General features: G+C 37.3%; 1 pseudogene across 1 annotated transcript; it reads right to left on the bottom strand.

Moving 5' to 3' along the window:
- Positions 1-39: 39 nt before the first annotated feature.
- LOC110223090 (uncharacterized) lies at positions 40-14,848 on the bottom strand (annotated as a pseudogene). The gene is made up of 3 exons (XR_013484169.1): positions 14,649-14,848; positions 2,361-3,642; positions 40-174 (listed from the first exon to the last, which is right to left on the bottom strand). The product of XR_013484169.1 is annotated as an uncharacterized LOC110223090 (transcript).
- Positions 14,849-18,879: the final 4,031 nt, after the last annotated feature.

Here is an 18,879-nt window from a genome sequence, read left to right on the forward strand (position 1 = left end):
CTGAAGTCTTTCAAACTTGCTTTTCTTTATAATGTTGTCATTATATAAATTGTTCTCCTAGTTCTGCTTATGTCTTCCCAGTTTCCTCAGCAACTGTCAATTTATTTCATCATTCTTTTTTTTTTTGACTACATGATTGCCAGGTTTAATGTAATTATTATTCCCATTTCTGTCCTGCAAAAAATAAGAAAATGCTTCCATCAAAATTACACTGTAAAATATAAGCACAAAGTTTCTTGACATAGTTCTGGAGAAAATGTTGGTACCAACTGCATTTAAAAAAACAAGTTTTAAGGCATAACAAAAAAAAATACAAGGACAAATAATTAATTTATGCATTTTAGGAGAGACTTCGAGTACAATGCTGAGAATCTTTGGATCTTCCAAATACAGGCAGTTCCAACAAACAAATGCCCGACATATGTACCTGTTTTACATACAAATGAACACAGATGCATTAACACTTCCTCCTGCTAACCAATCTCATTCTCATGGGCTGCTTTCATTCCCCACCCTTCCAGAGCCCCTCTACACCCAGTTTCATGGTCCACACCAACAAGCTATATGAGGAAACAAAGAAAAGAGATTAGAAGGAGAAGGGAAACATCCTACTGCTGCTATTTAGAACTCTTCTGCTCATCTTTCCCACTGGATGCTCCACCCCTGTGGCTCACCACCCCGTTCTACTGGAATTCTTGTTCTAGGAATCACTACTAGTGGCTTAGAGCTTCAGAATTCAGGTGGAAAAGGGGAATTATCATTGCCAGGGATGTGGCTAAGGAGGTGTGTTTTTGCCACCATAAGCTAGCACCCAAAACATGTTTTCCCATAGAGATGCTGTTATAAATGGTGATCAGGTTCCATAGTTCAGCTGCACTCTGGGTTAAGGAGACTTCTTTATCCAGCCTAAGAATTTAATCACCATTTACAACATTGTTTCTACATAAAAATGATTTCCTAGTTTCAAAGAACTGACCTCCAAAGAACACAGCCGATTAGATTAGGTATTGTCTCTATAGGCTCATAGGAAAAGAGAAAGCTTATCTTGGCTATAAAGCACTCTCCAAAATCATGAGGGAATCCTCAAGAGGCAAAATCTTTGGCTGACAAATACCACTTGCCAGTTCCCCTTAATTTGCCAAATAAGAAGTGTTTAGCAGCAATTTCCTACAGGCACTTAAATATCGAGGACGATGGGTGCATGTTAATACAAGATGTCAGTTTGCTAAATATTCTAAGTAGAACAATATTTCCAGAATTTGGTGCTCACCTTATAGACATCCATCTTGAAACCCACCATCATGAAACCTCATCTGCTCTTCTTGCAGATGTTCCAAAATACAAGAGATAAGGAATTATAAACTATAGTGTTATCTAGTCTGAGGAATGTTTCACTAAATGATTGAAGAGACATGATTCAATAGTTAAATGTGATTAGAATAGCTTCAAGAAAATTGTAGTCTGTTATCTCCACTTAAAAAACTCGTGTTTTATCCACTGATATTAGGTCTAGTTAATTTTCAGATCTAACGTTTCCAGTTTCACTGGGCAGAAGATTGCAAAGATTCCCCGAAGTAAATAATCACTCATACAAGGAAATTTTCTGCTTACTTTTTAGTGTACGTATGTAATTAAATGTGTCATAACTGGTTCAAATTCATCAGCAGTTTGTGAAGCTGGTATTTGAACAGCATTCAAGATGGCTCTTTCAATATTGTCCAAAATGTTTATTTTGAAGAACTAACGGTTCTCAGTGATTTGCTCTCCTCCCCACCAACTGATTACAGTAAAAAAAAAAAAGTCTTAGAAAAATACAAATAACCAAAATATCAGAAAGAAATTGGATAGCATAATAAAGCCTTTAAAAAATATTGGAAGGCCCCATCCCCTGCCCTCCATAGAAAAGAATTATGGTTTGTGAAAGTAGTATGTTCATACTGCTGCTGGACTTCAGAGGCAGTCAAAGGTATGTAAGGCTTATGAGAAGCAGGGAGAAATTATTCACTTTAAAAATCAGTTAATAAGAAATCCAACATAATCTCTTATGTAAGGCAGGCCTTTTGATCTAAGATCCGGCCAAAGGCTTCTAGATGTCAGAAGGTACAAATGACCCTGCGAGATCTGGGTGCAAAAATCTGCCATTCGGAATAGGTCTAGGGGCAGCTAGGTGGCAGAGCGGATAGAGCACCAGCCCTAAAGTCAAGAGAATCCCTGAGTTCAAATCCAGCCTCAGACCAAACAGTTGACACTTACTAACCCTGGGCAAGTCACTTAACCCCAATTGCCTAACAACAACAACAAAAAAAAATAACTCTACAAACAAGGGAAAAGGAAAATTGGCCTGACTGATAAGCACTTACTTGCAAGAGGTCAAATCAAGTCCAATACCGCTTTCAAGTTGCAGCTTAGTGAGTCTTTCTCTGGCTTTTGTGGGAAAGAGGTCAAAAAGCCTCATATCTGCAGAACAACAGGCAAACTTAAAAGAACACAAGCAAATTTAACACCCGTTTTCTTTTATTAGTAGTGCTCCTACAAAAGTAAAGGTCCTGCATCATCACTATAATTAAAGGACTGTGAGCTAAATGATCCATTTCCCCTTCTGAAACACAAGTTACATCCCTTTCCCAAACAAGGGAAAGGGAGCATTCCTTGGGCAGCTGTCCAACACATCATTCACATGGGTGTTTAGTCCCCTTGTGAAACTGTCAGTGGCCAGCAAAACACGGGTATTCCTAGTAGCCATGAAGATCCTACTCTTTCCCCATTTTCTTTCACCCCATCAAAGATGCTTATATCTGAAACTAATTTTGGGATGCAAACCTGAGGAATTCCTTGTCGCTCCCTTAATATTTGTTTTCTCTATTCGTGTCCCCTGGTCCTGTGTAGCTCCAGCTGTTTCTAGAAGACAAGTCTGAATAGTGAGCTACATGAAAATCTTTGCACAAATCATCCACTCCTCCCCTCTCCACCTCACTCCACCTTGTACTAGAAACTATAAACCTTGGCACTCTAACACGAGTTTCTAGTCTGAAGATGCTGGTATTCGTTTCCTTTAGTAGAAACATGCTGGATTTGCCACCTGCTGGTTTGAGGACTTTGTTGTGTGAGCAAGGCCTGGGCTCATGGCTGTCAGTCTTGAGTTTAGACTGTTTCCTTGGCTCATTCCTCCTTTCCTTTGGCACATTTCTCATCGTGTCCTTCTCTTGAAGATTGTGTATTCTCTGTAGCTCTGAATGGCAATTTTCTGTCCTCATTTTCACATGTGACAATATGATCCTTAGGCTTGTTTGGGAATGCTAAGGGCACAGTAATGGTGACTGGAGACCCAAAGGTGTCACTGGTCTTCCCACCAGGAGGATTCAAACAATATCGAGCCTGCAGAGGAGTAGGCTCTTCAAAGATTTCATTTCCTTTGCTTCCTGGAGGATTTGACCTTTTGGGTGTATTCTGAGGTTTCCTGGATGCTCCAAAGATATTAGATGCCATTCTGTTTGTTCTATTTGAAGGAATAACTTCTGGAGTTCCGAAGAGATTGCCCGAGCCTCTTCTGGGAATTTCATTGGCAAGCTTGGCTTGCCGTCCTCATTCTCCTACCCCTGGAACAGGTGGCAGCAGCTGTGGCAGTGGTGGTAATTGTAGCAGCTGAAGTGCCAGGGGCATTGGCAATGGTGTTCTTCTCACACTGCCTTATTTAATCATTCTTTTGGTGTAATAATGTTCCATTACATTCACATATCACAATTTAGCCAATGACATATATTTTTGAGAAAAGGTTAGGAATGTAGTCTGGTTGGAAACCAGCCAGTTGATTTAGTATCAATGAGTCATTTGCCATTACAGAGGAAACTAATGATCTCAGACAGCCTTTGACCCCAGTTCAGAGCATCCTTGCATCCTAAAGCTTGGGATCAGGCTTTTCCTGATGGTAGTCTGTGATTTAAAATAGACACATACAGAAAATGGAATCAAGGAGTGGTAACAGGTAATAAATATGAAACATGGCATTGGCCTATGTAAGATTGGTGTCAGAAGCACTGAGGCTCGGGATGACCTGGGCTTAGAAAGGAAACTTAAGGCCAATTTTTTTTTAATTGTCTTTTTTTTTTTTAGCTCATTTAGTGAAAACAGAGAGGAGCCTCAACATTCTGTTTTCTCGGAGAAGAATCAACAGAACAAAAATGGCTAATAGGGAATTGATAACCAAGATAAGTAAAAGAAACTAAGAGAATACCTAACTGCTATTGAAGAGTTCAAGTCACCAGGCCCAGTTGAAATATGTTCTTGTTTACTGAAGGAATTGGCACAAGTGATTGGTGAGCCATTGTTAATATATTTGAAAGACCATAGAAAATGGAAGAGGAGCTATAGAGTTAGGGGGTGGGAGGTTATGCTGATTTTTTTTTTAAGGGAAGAGGATGGAGACTGCCAAATATAGACCAGTGAGCCCAACTTCAGCTTTTCAGAAGTCCAGAATGTTTTATTAAATGTAGTACCTAGTAGCTGTAGAAAAGGAAGTGATCACAAGAGCCCTCCTGGTTTCATGAAGAACAGGATGTGCCGGATTAACGTTATTTCTTTTTTGACAAGTGACTGAGCTGGTAGATCAGGGGAATGCTAGAGATGGTTTGAGTTTATCAAAACATTAGTCTTTCATCCTATTTTTGTGTAAAAGATGGGAGGGTTGTGGGCTAATGATTGTACAGATTTCAGGTGAATTTTGACCTGACTGAATTACCAGACCTGAATGTTTTGCTGTCAACTTGGAAGGAAATGTCCAGGGGAACAATGTATAGATTTAACCATTGGCCCTGTGCATTTTTATCAATGACTTGTATAAAGGCATTGTTAGAAAATCTGAAGATGACATGAAGTTAAGAATAGCTAACACCAGATGAATGAGTTAAGAGTAAACAAGATATGTAGGTTAGATATAGTTTAAATCTGGCCTCAGACATTTACTGGCTGTGTGACCCTGGACAAGTCACTTAACCCTGTTGCCTCAATTCCTCATCTGTAAAATGGGCTAGAGAAGGAAATAGCAAACTACTGCAATATCTTTGCCACGAAAACACCAAAGGGAGTCATGAAAAGGCAGACTAGACTGAAATGACCAAACAGCAAAGTATGGGCTAAATCTAACAAGATGAAATTGAATAGGAATAAATGGACTCAACTTCCTCAGTACAAGGTAAGGTAGGTATGATATGGCTGAAAGGCAATTTTCCTGGAAAAGATTTGGGAGTTTTAGAGGAATGCAAACATCTACAATTTGTTAGGGCTTCCAGGAAAACATGTCATCTTGGGGTGTACTGAGACAGGGCCATCCAGTCAGAGTGTACTCTGTCACGTCAGATCCCATCTGGAGCGTTGTTTTCAGTTACAGGTACTGTATTTGAGCAAGGACACTGAGAAGCCGGAGACTGTTTTAGAGAAGGGCTCCCAGCATGCTGAAGGGTACATATGAGTATCAGTTGATGGAACTGGGGGAGGGGAAAAGACAGCACTGGTGAGGCTTCCTGCCTGGAGAGGAAGCAGATTATTTGGTATCTTTCTATTTCAACTAATTCTTTTTGATATATAGGTGCTAACAATCCTTTTTTTTTTTTCAGTCCAAGAAACCTGATTACTCAGGTGGGGTGTGGAGTGGCACCCTTTGAACAAACATTTATTTTAGAGAAGGGGAGCTGACAGGGTTTTAAACCAATTCCCTCAAAACTCTTAGGTTATCATGTTAGATCTAGAATGATCTATAATAATGGAATAATCCAACCCAATTTGCAAAGGCCCAAAGGGGCTGAGGTACCTTACTTATGGTCAAGGAGCTCATGGAAATGTTACTGAAATTAGGGCTAAATTGAGATAGTGTACACACACTCCAGATCTCATAGTCAAAGCTAGAAAGATCCTTAGAGATCACGTTTTCTACCACCACCACCCCATTCTACAGAACAGAAAAGGGAGACCCAGAACAAGGACTCAATCCCTACCTAATACAGTGTTCTTTCAGCCAGGTTAAGATTTGTCATCTCTTGTGGGACTAAATTTTTCCGCAGTAGTAAGTAGCTCTTGATTTTCTGACTCAGCACCAGCTAATTAGTAGAGAATGTCCTTCCTGGTGCATTCTGGCTCCAAATTCCCCCAGAGTTCCCTCAGGTAGGATGGAGGGAAATTAAAGGTCCCTAAATTGGGGAAGACAAGTCTCCCCCAGGATGCATGGCTAAAGGGCTGTCCTCTTGGGCCCTGCTCTGCTTGTTCACCCTCTGCCTGAGTAAAAGAGAGGCAGTCCCTGAAGGGTATCTTCTATGGGTTGATAGCAAATTGGGAGGGATTGATTTCAGTCTGAAATCAGGCCCTAGCCTACTTTTCTCCTCTGGGGTCCTTTAAGGGCCCTGACAAGACTGGTTAGCCAGGGGCCAAGACCAGGACCACAGTGTGGTATAGTATAAAGAACACTGACTCCAAAGCCAGAAGACCTTGGTTAAGATCTCAAATCTGCCACTTACTGCCTATGTGACCTTGAGCAATCACTCCCCCTTTCAGGGTCCTCACCTCTAAAACATCTTCCAGCTCTGAATCTGCAATCCTCTGATGATCCCTCTCCAGCTCTAGGCCATGAGGATGCTCAGGTTCATGGCTTCTGCCCCGTCCTCTCTCACCTAAGAAGCCCTTCAAGATGGTACAAGTCATAGCTAAGCTGCTTCCTCTTTGAATCAGCTGGGACTTCCTCAACATTCTATCACAGGCTCTGCCCTACCACAGGCCTCACCCCTGCTTTCTTCAGGAGAAACTAAGTGCTGTCAGCCACCCTTTAAATGTACAAGGCATACATCATCCTGTCTAGTTTTGACTGTCATCCCACCAGAGGGCCACTTCAGATATTACTTAAATTATTTTTGAAATTATAAATGAGGAAATCATTAACAAACATGAAAACTTTCATCAGTGAAAGGTCAGAAGATTATATATATATATATGAAACTCAATTTATTACAGATTGTTTATTAAATTATAAATTTAACATGGTAGTATCAACACTACCCTGCTTATTTGTGTGACCTTCTGAACATCCTTCTGTGCTGTGTATTTTTCTTTTTTCTTTTTTTTTAGGCATTTGGGGTTAAGTGACTTGCCCAGGGTCACGCAGATAGTAAGTGTCAAGTGTTTGATCTGAGGCTGGGTTTGAACTCAGATACCTCTGACTTCAGGGCCGGTGCTCTATCCACTGCACCACCTAGTTGCCCCTGTTCTGTGTATTTTTAAGGTGTTTCTTTGGGATACTACTTCTATAAGGAGGCTGAGAAATGCTCATTCCAGCATCTCAGCTGACCTCAATACTGTATTATATTATACTTAATGTCTTTACTATAGAGCCATATAGAAATGAATCTTATTCTCTGTGGGGTCTGATAGGATCCTCTCAGTAGCTTCATATTTCTTTGAGGGCCTTCTGGATTCTTTTCAACTACTTGGCCACCTTTTGGCTATAGCTCTACTCAATCTTTCTAATAAACTGCCTGTGCTGATCTTTGGCTTCATTGAGTGCCACAGATCTATCAGGGAGTAGCAGTGCAAGGGTTCTTTCTGACTTTACATGTACCCCAGACTATATTTCATACTGTTGCACTAGCTTTAGGAAGCAAAGTCAACCTCAATGTGGTCAACAGCCTAGCCGGGGGTGGGGAACCTATGGCCTTGAGGCCTGGCTAGGAGAAACAGCAAGGGTCACAGTGAAGTACATTAAGAAGGTAACATTTTTTTTTACCAGCTTCTTGCCCATATTTTTCCCTACCTTTGCCTACATTCACTCCCATATCAAACTGTTCATTTCTTTCTTTTTTTTTTTTTTTTTTTGGCTAGACAACAGGGTTAAGTGACTTGCCCAGGGTCACACAGCTAGGAAATGTTATGTGTCTGAGGCAGGGTTTGAACTCAGGTCCTCCTGAATCCAGGGCCAGTGCTCTATCCCCTGTGCCACCTAAGCAGTCCCCTCAAACTGTTCATTTCAAAGCACCAATTATTTTTTTATTTTTATTTTTCAAAGCATCAATCTTAAAGTAAAAAGATTTGGGTTTTAGTCCTGGCAATAATATTTACTAGTGGGGTGGCTCTAAGCAAGTCATTTAACCACTGAGTCTCGGTTTCCAGATCTTTAAAGTAGGGGTAATGCTTCGCACTATCTGGTCCATGTGGTTATTGTGAATAAATCTTTTGTAAACCTTGAAGCACTATAGGAATGTGAGTTATGACAATGCTGCTTACTTTCATATGCAATTCTATCTCCTCTTCCCTCTACTATGTTCTTCTGGAGTTACCTTTGTCACCATTCCTGAGAGAATCTCTCCTAAAACAAGGGATTCTCAAATCAGCCTGATCTAAATTGATGATAGAATGGAAGATGCTTTGGGAAGTGGGGAACTACTGTCCTGTGTTACTAAGAAACTCCACCCTCCCTTGATCACATAATTACTGGCTTCCACAGTCACCTCTCTGAGTTACTAACCCAAGGAATTACTTTTTGCCTTACTCAGTGAATGAGCATGACTATTACATAAATACCAGGTAAATAAAGTGCTCCAAGGGATTTTCAGGTATGAGGATTCAGATGAGTAGTTAACCAGGTTGCATTACAAAAGGGGTATTACAATTCAGCTTGGAGTCTATTTCTCAGATGATGACTCATTCAAGTGCCTTTGCATTTTGTAACTTAATTTGTTAATAATCTTGTGGGAAGCTAATTACACCAGCTATTAATCTGTCTCCTTCCCTCTTTGTGATTCTAGTAGGTGGTGCAGTAGATAGAACGCTGGGCCTGGAGTCAGGAAGATCTGGGTTCAGACACTTACTAGCTATATGACCCTGGGCAAGTCATTTAACCTGGTTTGCCTCAGTTTCTTCATCGTAAAATGAGCTGGAAAAGGAAATGGCAACCCACTCTGGTATCTTTGCCAAGAAAGCCAAAAATGGGATCATGAAGAGTCAGGTATAATCGAACAACAACAAAAGTGATCCAGAATTGTTAAGTCTTATCTTTAGTTTAAGTAAAAAAAAAAAAAGCAAGGGTAGCAATCATGATCTCAGACAAAACAAAAACAAAAATAGATCTAATTAAAAGAGACTAAACAGGAAAACCACATTTTACTAAAAGGTACCAAAGACAATAAATTGATGTCAGTATTGAACATATATGCACCAAATGGCATAGCATCTAAATTCAAAAAGGAAAAGTTAAAAGAGTTACAAAAGGAAACAGACAACAAAACTGTATTACTGGGGGAACCTCAATTTACTTCTCTCAGACTTCTCTCAGATCTAACTATAAAATAATCAAAAAGAAATTAAGGAAATCTATAGAATTTTGGAAAAGTTAGATATGATAGACCTCTGGAAAATAGTGAATGGAAATAGAAAGTGATGTATACTTCTTTCTCAGCTGTGCATGCCACTTTCACAAAAATTGGCCATGTATTAGGGAATAAAAATCTCACAAACCAATGAAGAAAAGTAGAAATATTAAATGTATTTTTCTGATTATAATACAATAAAAAATATATTCAAGAAAATGCCTTTGAAGCATAGATTAAAAATTAGTCGGACTAAAGAACTTAGCCCTAAAAAATGGGTGGGTCAAAGAACAAATTATAGAAACAATAATTTCATTAAAGGTAATGATGACAATAACACGATACACCAAAATTTGTGGGATGCAGCCAAAACAGTACTTAGGGAAAAATTTATATCTCTAAGTGAGAGCAGATCAACGAATTGGACATGCAACTAAAAGAACTAGAAAACCAACAATTTAAAAATCCCCAATTAAACACCAAAATAGAAACCCTGAGAATCAAAGGAGAAATTAACAAAAGTGAAAGTTAAAAAAACAAAAACAAAATCCTTGAACTAATAAACTAGGAGCTGGTTTAAAAAAAAAATAGATAAACCATTGGGTAATTTGATTTAAAAGAAGAAAACCAAATTACCAGCATCAAAAACAAAAAAGATGAATTTACAACCAAAAAAGATAAAATAAAAGCAATTATTTGGAGCTATATTGCCCAAATGTATTGCTAATAAAACTGACAATATTAATTAAAGGGATGAATATTAACAAAAAATATAAATTACCCAGATTAACAGAATAGGATATAGAATACTTAAATGATCTTATCTTAGAAAAAGAAATTGAACAAACCATAAATGAGTTCTTTTAAGAAAAAAATCTCCAGGACCTGACCAGAACAAAGGGGGAAGCATGCATATCATATATAGGGTCTTACATAGCCTTAGGGCAGACAACAAAAGGAACATTTAAGGTATACTGTCACTTTCCTTATTTGGGAGGTTGAGTAATACAGACAGCATGTCAGGTGAGGGGAGGAGGGGGGAATGTCTTAAGTTTGGTGTAGTGACCTGTTACCTTTGGTTCTGTAATTTGTTAACTTTGGTGTTCCCTGTAGTTAAACTCATGGGACCTCTTGGTGGGGCAGGAGGTATTGAGATAGAACCAGAATGGAATGCAGACTAAGTCTGTATTTACACAAACCTCCAGGCTCAATTTCTTTGACCTGTAAGGTGGTAAGTAGCACTCCTAAACTTACAGTACTCAGGTTTATCTATTTCTTCTACTGTAGCAATGTTATTTGCATTATATTGACATGGCCATGGGCACTGAATATTCTTCTGGCTATTTAAGTTGTCTTTTATTTCTTTAAAGAATACTTACTTTGTAATTGAATCCATATAAATCTTTTTTTAAAAGTGTTTTCACATGCTACTGGGAAGTAAGAAATACAGGAAATGGGGTACAGAGTCTATCCTGCCCTACAGGAAAATAGAAGGGGAAGGGGATAAGAAAAGTGGGGGGAAGAGATAGAAGAGAGGACAGACTAGGGGAAGGGATATTCAGAATGCATGCCATCTTGGGGTGGGGGGAGGGGTAAGATGGGGTGAAAATTTGGAACTCAAAAACTTGTGGAAGTGAATGTTGAAAACTAAAAATAAATAAATTTTTATTAAAAAAAATAAAAAGAAATAAAAAGAAAAAATTTTTTAAAAATAAATCTTTTTTTAAAAATTTAGGTGAAGAATGAGATTTCTCTCTCTATTATTGCTTCTCAGATTTTGCTGTTAATATACAAAAATGTTATTGATTTTTGAGGGTTATTTTGTAGCCTAAAACTTTTCTAAAGGTATTCATTCAGTTAGTATCTTTGCTGATTCCCTAGATTTTTCCAAGTATGTTATCATATCATCAGCAAATAGAGATAGTTTTATTTCCTCTTTACTTATCTTTATGCCTTTAATTTCTTTCTCTTGTTTTATTGCTGTTGATAGCATTTAATAGTGGGGAGAGTGGACATCCTTGCTTCATTCTCATATGTTTTGGGAAAGATTATTCGGTATCCCCATTGCATTTGATGCTTGCTTATGATTTTTAGATACTTTTTAATGATATTTTTAAAAGTTCCTTTGTGCCAATATTTCATAGATTTTTAAAAAAATCATAAATGAGTGTTGTACTTTGTCAAAGTTTTTTTTTTCTAAACCTATTGAGATAAGTATGTAGTTTTGGGTATTTGGGGTTTTAATATGATTATGTTGTTTGTTTTCCTAATGTTGAACCACCCTTGTATTTCTGGTAGTAAATCCCACTTGATCATAATTAGGACTGGATTTGTTTCATAAAAGGATTCTGTTAGGCTGTTTTCTTTCTCATTTTTTGAAAATAATTTGTGAAGTATGACTTGTTTTTTTCAGCTTGATAGTATTCTTCTGTGAATCCTTTAGAATAAGAATTTTTTTTTCTCTTTGGTAATTTCTTTACAGATAGATCTATTTCCTTTTCTGATATTGGGTTATTTAGGATCTCTCTCTGGACTTCTGATAGTTTAGATATTTCATATTTTGAAGGTATTCCTCTATTTCTTTCGTATTCTTAGTTTTGTTAGCATATAACTGCATAAAATATTGTAATTATTATTCTTTATTTCTCCTGGTTTTGCTGTGATTTTACCTTGCTCATTTGTTATTTTATTAATGTGATTTTCTGCCCTTTTCTTTTTAATCAGATTAGCTAAATATTTATCAATTTCATTAGTTTTTTTCCAAGAACCAACTTTTAATTTTATTTGTGACTTTTATGGGGTTTTTTGTTTCCAATTTATCCTTTAATTTTTTTTATCTACTCTTTTGTGCTTATTTTAGGTTTATTTATTTGTTGGCTTTCTTTTTTTTTAAATGCATATTCAGTTCATTAATCCTCTCTTTTTGTATTTTGTTAATGCATGTTTATAGGGGTATGATTTTTCTCCCCAAAGCCTGCTTTACCTGCTTCCTAGAAATTTTGGTATGTTGTTTCATACCAAAACAGACAGGGGGAAAAAAACCTGGAGTGGGTGGGGGAACAAAAAAACAAACAAAACAAAACAAATAAAAGCAGAAATTAAAAAAGAACTCCAAAGGGAAAGGGCAGTAAATGGGGAGAAAAGATCCAGGATGAGGGAAAAGACCAGTGGGAATAAGACCACCTTAAAGAAGAATAAGCTAGATGGAGGGAAATACACAGTAATCATCACTGTGAATGTGAATGGGACAAACTTACCCATAAAATGGAAGCAGATAGTGGAGTGGATTAAAAACTAGAACATGACAGTATATTGTTTACAAGAAACATAATTGAAACAGAGAGACGTACACATATTTTTTTTTTTTTTTTTTTTTTTTTTTTGCTTTTTGGTGAGGCATTCAGGATTAAGTGACTTGCCCGGGGTCACAAAGCTAGTAAGTGTCAAGTAAGTAAGAGACTGGAACAGAATCTATTATGTTTCAGCTGACATTAAAAAAAAAAAAGCAGGGGTAGCAATTATGATCTCAGACAAATCAAAAGCAAAAATAGATCAAATTAAATGAGATTAGCAGGGAAACTACATTTTGCTAAAAGGTGCCATGGACAATGAAGTAATATCAATACTAAACATATATGCCCCAAATGGTATGGCATCCAATTTCTTAAAGGAAAAGTTAAATGAGTTACAGGAGGAAAGAGACAATAAAACTATACTAATGGGTGACCTCAACTTTCCTGTCTCAGAACTAGATAAATCTAATAAAAAATAAACAAGAAAGAAGTTAAGGAGATGAATAGAATCTTATAAAAGTTAGATATGTTAGACCTCTGGAAAAATTGAATGGGAATAGAAAGTAATATGCATTTTTCTCAGTGGTATATGGCACCTACACAAAAATTGACCATGTATTAGGACATGAAAACCTCACAACCAAATGCAGAAAAGCAGAAATATTAAGTACATCCTTTTTAGGTCATAATGCAATAAAAATTTGCATTTAATAAAGGGCTGTGGAAACATAGATTAAAAATTAATTGAAAACTAAGCAATCTAATCTTAAAGATTGATTGGGATAAAGAAACAAATCACAGAAACAATCAATAATTTCATTAAAGAGATGGACAACTATGTGACAATATACCAAAATTTATGGAATACAGCCAAAGCAGTACTTGGGGGAAAATTTATGTCTCTGAGCTCTTACATCAATAAAATAGAGAAAAAGCAGATCAGGAATTGGGCACTCAAAAACACTGGTTAATTTGATTTTAAAATGAAAGAGGAAAACCAAATTACCAGTATCAAAAATGAAAGGAGTGAACTCACCCCCAATGAAAAGGAAATTAAAGCAATTATTAGGAGCTAATTTGCCCAATTATATGCTGGTAAAACTAACAATGTAAGTGAAAAAGATGAATATTTACAAAAATATAAATTCCCCATATTAACAGCAGAGAAAATAGAATGCTTAATGCTATCTTAGAAAAACAAATTGAGCAAGATATCAATGAGCTCCCTAAGAAAAATATCCCTAGGAAGGACCAGATAGATTTACAAGTGAATTCTATCAAATATTTAAAGAGCAATTAATTCTAATACTATATAAACTATTTGAAAAAAATAGGTAAAGGAGTCCTACTAAATTCCTCTTATGATACAAATATGATTTTGATACCTAAACCAAGGAGAGCAGAAACAGATAAAGAAAACTATAGACCAATTCCCCAATTAAAATTGATGCAAAAATTTTAAATAAAATGCATAGCAAGATTATCATAATTTATCACAAGGATCATACGCTATGACCAGGTGGGATTTATACCAGAAATGCAAGGCTGCATCAATATTAAGAAAGCTATCAGCCTAATTGACCATATCAATAAAAATAACAACAAAATCATGTGATTATCTCAATAGATGGAGAAAAAGCTTTTGACAAAAAAACACACTCATTCCTATTAAGAACACTGGAAAGCATAGGAATAAATTGAGCTTTCCTCAAAATGGTAAGTAGCATTTATCTAAAACCATTATCTGTAATAGGTATAAATTAGAGGTCTTTCTAATAAGATCAGGGATGATGCAAGGATGCTTATTATCACCACTATTATTCAATATTGTATTAGAAATGCTAGTTATAACAATCAGAGAAGAAAGATAAATTAGAATAGGCAATGAGGAAATAAAAACTATTACCCTTTGCAGATGATATGATGATGAGATTTGACATCACAGGTTCACATTTTTCTATTCTGCCCATTATTTTGCTGTTCAGGACATAAATTCTGCTCTCATAATTCTCACTTTTCTTTTAAACCACTTAGGTAGTGTTTCTTATGGTTCCATATTCTCCTCAAATTCCATAGAATCTTCTTTCTCATCAGCCCCTCTGGTGGTGGTTTCTTTTGGGGCTGGATCTCAAAGTATCCCAGCTTCCTCCCATTGGGCAATTCACCATTCACCAGCTTAGGTTTCTGCCCCAAGTAATTTTTGAAGGAACCCATCTGGATGCTAAACTCTTTCCCCTCAGGCGTAGTGGAGTGCTGTGGAGTCCAGACATATACACATGATGTCCAGTCCTGATTTTCCTGTCCCACTCCCTCTGTTTCTCACTTGTCTGGCCTGGTACCAGGAGTTAAAAGTGTTACTGACACTGGTGGTATGGGGTTGATTCCTCTAGTTTGGGTGCTTGAGACTCTGGGAGGGCAGGGGTATAGAGTGTGGGTTGGAGTTCTAGTTTAAGCCCAGACACATGTCTGCCCCTTTCCTTGTCTGCTTCTGCTACCCTAAAGAGATTCTTTGCAGCACAAAATGCTGCCCTCACAGCACTGGCATTCTGTCACAGCCCAAGTAAATGTCTGAAGTCTAAGGTCCAGATCTTGTAGGCACTGTAAAGGGGAGTGGGAGGGAGAGAGGACTGGAGTATGCAGTTGGATTTTGTTGCAAGCCCATTTGTTGGGTCCTTGGGCCAGCTAGTGCAGCCTCACTGCTGGTAGCCTGTTGGTTGGTGGGTCAGAGGTACTGAGTGAGCTTAGGGTAGATGTCAATGGTTGGGGGAGGGTGTTGTTTTACTTTTTACCTACTTTTGGATTCTAACTGTTCTAGACAACTGAAGTAGCTTTATCTTTGGCATATAATTTCTGTTTTGGAGAGGTCTGAATAGTCATGGGGGATCATAAAAAATGTCTAATCCTCCTCATCTTGTTAGTCGTGTGACCCAGAAGTCCTGCATTTGCATGGTTGTGGTTATTATGTATACTGTTTTTGTGGCACTGTTTACTTCACTCTGCATCAATCTATTAGTCTTCCCGTGCTTCTCTGTATCCTTAACATTCACAATTTCTTAATAACTCAAGAGTTTTCCATTACCTTCATGTATCACAACTTGTTACCTATTCCCTAGTCAATGAGCATCTACTTTCCTGTTATTTATTGTGACAAAAAGTGCTGCTATAAATTTTTTCATGTAACCCAGTAAAGTTATGTTGCAACAATCAACATTACATTGCTGGCAGACAGGCACCATTTCTCTACCTAAGTGTTAAAGGCTGTTTCTTGGAAGTTGTACGTAAAGTCTGGCTCACAGGGAACCTAAGGAACTGTTTGGGAAACTAGAGGTGATATATGTGACAGCCATGTAGAAGCACACATTAATTAAGTTAACACATATTAAAACATCTGTGTACAAAGTACTATAGATAAAAGGGTCTTCCTACCCCCCACCAAAAAAAAAAAAGAAAAAGAAAAAAAAAAGAGTCCCTTGTATTCTACTGGTGGATTCAAAGACTAAATACAAGTAAATAAGAGATAATTTGAGGAGAGAAGAGAGAAAGAAAATGAAAGGGAGTGGTGTAGTCAAGGAGAGGTCAACAAAAAATTTTTGTTGCCCCTGAGCTGAGCCTTGAAGGAGGCTAAAGGATGTCACTAGCTGAGGCGATTCTGCTGTTCTTTTGTTTGATTTCACGTAAGTTCTTAGCAAAAGAAACTCTTTCGGCAATAATTATGATAACAGCACTACTGTCCAAAAAGAAAAAAAAGTCAAAGTAAAGATTATACCTAATGACACCAGGTTACTTAAGTCTTAATTCCCACTATTTTGAAGTTAAAGTATTTCAAACACTAAACAGAAGACAGGAAATGAGTAATAAATTGCTGTTATACAGATGAATCTTGTACTGATGGGAAAATAAAAATATCTCCGCTAAAGTATGTAGTTTTCCATTAGACTTCTTGGCATATACTTCTGTATTGTCAGAGTAAAGATACTGAAATACACACTGTCTTGAGTAAATCACACAAACACAACATAAAAATGGGAAGCTATAAAAGAAGTGCATCTATTTAATATCATGCTTTTAGCAATAAGAAATGCAGGTGCCTGTTGTTTAACAGAAAGGAATACTTGCTTACATACATACATACGTACATACATACAAAGGCATACTGTGAGTTCAGTATGACCACAATAAAGCAAACATCTCAATAAAGCAAGCCACATGAACTTTTTTGTTTCCCAGTGCATATAAAAGTTATGTTTACACTATACTGTAGTCTATTAAGTGTGCAAATATTATTATGTCTAAAAAATTTGGCTCACATATCTTAATTAAAAAAATAATCTTTTTGCTGGTGAGAATCTTGCCTCAATGTTCATGGCTGCTGACTGATCAGGGTGGTAGATGCTGAAAGTTGGAGTGGCTGTGGCAATTTCTTAAAATAAGACAACAATGAAGTTTGCTGTATCAATTGACTTTGCCTTTCATGAAAGATTTCTCTGTAGCATGTAATGCTGTTTGATAGCATTTTACCCACAGAAAACTTCTTTCAAAACTGGAATCAATCTTCAAACTCTCCACTGCTTTATCAGCTAAGTTTATGTAATATTCTTCAATATTGTTATATCTCAGGGAATAGAGAGGCCCGAGGACAGGGAGAGAGACAGGCAATGGCTGATTGGTGGAGCAGTCAGAACACACACAACATTTATTGATTACATAGGCATAGTTCATGGCACCCCCAAACAATTACAATAGTAACATCAAAGACCACTGATCACAGATCACCACAACAGATATAATAATAATGAAAAAGTTTGAAATATTGTGAGAATTATCAAAATATGACATGAAGTGACAACATGCTTACCAATAGCCTTGCTTGAAGCAGGATTGCCACAAACCTTCAATTTGTAAAAAAACAAAACAAAGCAAAAAAACACAACATCTGCAAAACACAATACAGCAAAGTACAATAAGATGAGACGTGCCTGTATAAATACATCTATTTGTGTATATGTGTATATATAATGTATGTATATATAAACACACCGATACATATGTATGTTTTTAACAATCCAGAGTATTGGACACTTACCATATTGTCGTCAGGAATGAGCTACTCACTGGGATTGCAGGTAAGTTGACACTTTTCTGCCGAAATATATATATGTACAATTACAACAGAGCCAACTCAATTAATTTCTCACTAGGAACCATGATATTGTCATACTTGATCTTCATTGATAATCTTAACACAGCACATGCATTATGGTGGGAGGTCTCAAATATTTTCAATATGTGGTTAACCAGAATTTATTTGGCTTTCATTATCAGATAACCTGATACAAACTCCACCTGTGATACTTACTAGCTGTGTGACATTGGGCAAGTCACAGTCTCCCTGGGATTCAGTTTTCTACTCTGTGAAATGGGGAGACTCAACTAGATGGCCTCTGAATTCCCTTCCAACCCAAATCGACAATCTTATGAAGAGTACAAAAAGGAAAGAACAATTGCACATGAAACCAAATAAAGATGTGGTTCCTATAGGAGGATCAGGTGATTAACTAGCCTCAATGAGACAAATGAAAAGCCCAAGAGACAAAGCTCCTGGACAATCAATTTTCTATTTATAAACGGAGCTAGCAGATATTCAGTAAATTGATAGTCAGCAGTTTCTCTCAATAACCAAAGATACCTAATGGAGACACTGAATGCCTTAATTTTTCTTTTTTGAAAGGGAATGTCTCTGATGGGAGAACTTAACCCTGCTTGGTGTACAATTAATGGGTGAATGGATTTTTAAATGAGGAGGTGGGCTGAAAGCCTTCAGATCCTCCTGCACAGAACATGTCTTGATCATGAGACTCAGCTGCCTCTAGCAATCTGGACAAAGAAATCCATCTCCCCCCAGACCTTAACCCTAATGCTAACCGTAACTCTAACCCTAACCCTTTGGTTCATTTTCTCTCTAATAAGCTGGCTTACCCTAAACTCCAATGGAGGGGTGCAAGGGCATAGGCTTAATGCTTTAGGGCTGGAATTCACCTAAGATTAGGTTCTGTTTACACTCTAAATAGAAGTAAGTTCCCCTAGTTGGGTAGGGACCCACCCAAGATTGAGGAACATGTTCCCTGAGGATTTGGGCAATCTCATCTCTCAGCCTTTTCCTTCAGACACTAGCTGACTGATTTACAGGGATTAGTCCCTGAGTGAGGAAAGAAAGAGAAAAAGCTTTAATCCTAATTTAATAATTG

This window comes from Phascolarctos cinereus, unplaced genomic scaffold (assembly GCF_003287225.1).
Source record: "Phascolarctos cinereus isolate Bilbo 61053 unplaced genomic scaffold, phaCin_HiC Scaffold_9;HRSCAF=440, whole genome shotgun sequence".
Classification (NCBI taxonomy): domain Eukaryota; kingdom Metazoa; phylum Chordata; class Mammalia; order Diprotodontia; family Phascolarctidae; genus Phascolarctos; species Phascolarctos cinereus.